Source organism: Xyrauchen texanus, chromosome 11 (assembly GCF_025860055.1).
Source record: "Xyrauchen texanus isolate HMW12.3.18 chromosome 11, RBS_HiC_50CHRs, whole genome shotgun sequence".
NCBI classification, from domain to species: domain Eukaryota; kingdom Metazoa; phylum Chordata; class Actinopteri; order Cypriniformes; family Catostomidae; genus Xyrauchen; species Xyrauchen texanus.
The window spans coordinates 6,995,621-6,998,120 of NC_068286.1; the positions used below are offsets into that span (position 1 = coordinate 6,995,621).

Genomic DNA, 2,500 nt, shown 5'->3' on the forward strand with positions numbered 1-2,500 from the left:
AATCTAACTCAGTTTAATGAGGTTTATGCTTAAAACAAAACAAGAAAGACATTTTGTAAATTTAGTAAAAAATTCAAGATGCGTTCTCTGAGACCGAGCCTTCAAACAAATCTTAAAAATATCCTACTGTATAATAACTTACAAAAGAATTGACCTAATTAGCATTATTGCGTGATTTCTTGTTTTAACCAAAGATAGTGAAGTTTATGCTTAAAACAACTTTGCCAATGTTTCCAACGGGGTAAAATAAAAAACTTAATTCAAGAAAATAAAATAATTCAAGATGCATTTTTGCATGTATCATACAATATAATATCTTGCACAATCATTTCGCTTCTCATGTAAATTTCTCTCAAGATGTTTAGATATTTCTCCCAGAAAACAAGACAAAAATAACGATTAGGACATTTTTGTAGTATATTCAATTTCTTTGCGCAGATATTCATCAAAGATCTCGACCATCTTTCTTGAGATCACAAACTCTTGACTGTTATTGTCGTTGATGTCTTCAAGTGACATCGACGTTTGCTGGTGCCGGGACGCCCACAGCAGAAAAACTCCCCGTCTTTTGTTTTCAGAATAATGACTCTTCATTTCAGGTTGCACTTGGGTTGAAACACGAGACTTTTGATTTGACCTTTAAGGCCACTGGAAGAATCACCTGGTTCCTGGCCCAGAGGAGGTATGTCCAGGTGTTGAGGCATCTCTTTTCTATATCGTTGTCTGTCTTCACGGATGTGGTCGATCTGCCCATCATATGAAACACGGGTCCAGGATGCCATCTTGAATGAGAGCGCTCTCGTTGCGTGCTGAAACTGTCTGTGTCGCGAGGACGGCGCCTTTAGAACTTGCCGAGAGTAAAGCTGTAAAGGTTTTTGAAGGGTATCTGTACCGCTGATGATAGGCCATTATTGGTGGTGCAAATGCAATTTCCCAATCCATGAGTTGAGGACCAGTCCTTTCAAAGTACCAGAATGCCGGACTCTGTAATCAAAAAGAGGTTAAGTCTTTTATGAGGAAAACACTAGTGGTGACAGTGTATAGTCACACATTATTTCAGTTGGCGTTTCTGCCTAAACAGTCCCTTTCATCTTTATCTTTTCCAATGGGGTGAGACATTAACTAATCCCGACGTCATAAACTGTCTCCACTGAGTAATCAGAGTGACTAATTAATCAGAGCCGCTCTGCGGTGCCTCATGAAGTCTTTTACAGTAATAAGAATCGTTATTGCGAGCTATTAAACCATTAATAATTTTTTTTAAAAAGAGGTTAAAGTTGAGCAATTGCAAAGAAAATGTAAACGAATGTTACCATGGTCAAATAGCCGGAAGGTGCCGTTCACACTGCGTTTGTATAACATAAAAAATTATTTCACTCGTCCCTTGTTTATTTTAAAAGCAGAAATGGCGGTTACAGTAAGGCGATTACAATGGAAGTGAATGGGGCTAATCCATAAACGTTAAAAAACTTTCAAAAGTACAGCTAAAAAGACTTCTATTTTTCATGTTGACATGATTTAAAGGGACAGTTCACCCAAAAATGAAAATTCTCTGATCATTTATTCACCCTCATGAAGATTTTTAGGAGAATACCTCAGCTCTGAAGGTCCATACAATGAAAGTGAATGGAGACAAAAACTTTGAAGGTCCAAAAAGCACATAAAGGCAGCATAAAAGTAATCCATATGGTTTAATCCATGCCTTCTGAAGCGATATGATAGGTGTGGGTGAGAAACGGATCAAATAAATTCTCCACCCTGCCCAGTAGGTGGCAACATGCACGAAGAATACAAATAGCCAAAAACAAAAGGAGAAGAAAGTGAAAGAGGATATTTTTAGTAAAAAATGACTTAAATAATGATGTGTTTCTCACCCTCACCTATCAAATCACTTCTGAAGACATGAATTAAACCACTGGAGTCGTATGGATTACTTTTATGCTGCCTTTATGTGCTTTTTTGAGCTTCAAAGTTTTGGTCACCATTCACTTGCATTGTATGGACCAACAGAGCTGAAATATTTTTCGAAAAATCTTCATTTGTGTTCTACAAAATATAGAAAGTCACACACATCTGGGATAGCATGAGGGGGAGTAAATGATGAGAGAATTTCTGCCTTTTTTGGGTGAACTGTCCCTTTAAGTGTGCTTACTAGCCTTATCTGTATACAGTTCCTGTATATCCAATATTACAGCTTTGTTGCCATTATGACGGTAAACCTTTATCACAGTAAAATCATGTTAACACATATAATGTTTACATCTTGTGCTATGCTTTTGAAACAGTGAGGGCTAGTGCCTCACTATAACCACAATGTTTGCTTTTTTTAAATAACCGAGGGGCGAGTCATGTAATCAACATAATGCCACAAATGCTGTTTGATTGAGCTTAACTTTTATTGAACCCAGAATATTCCTTAATTCCCAAAAACTACTAGCATAAACAATCATATGTAGACATGTTTATACCACCCCCAGATTCATCTGATTTGCCCATTGCT

General features: G+C 37.1%; 1 protein-coding gene across 3 annotated transcripts in view; it reads right to left on the reverse strand.

Moving 5' to 3' along the window:
• LOC127651581 (homeobox protein Meis1-like) overlaps positions 1 to 2,500 on the reverse strand; it is a 27,988-nt gene that overhangs the window by 897 nt on the left and 24,591 nt on the right. For all 3 annotated transcript variants that reach the window (XM_052137479.1, XM_052137478.1, XM_052137477.1), the window contains exon 13: positions 1 to 984. This exon is cut by the window's left edge and continues 897 nt beyond it. The gene's annotated coding sequence lies outside the window, so the exon portion shown is untranslated. The remainder of the gene's footprint in view (positions 985 to 2,500) is intronic.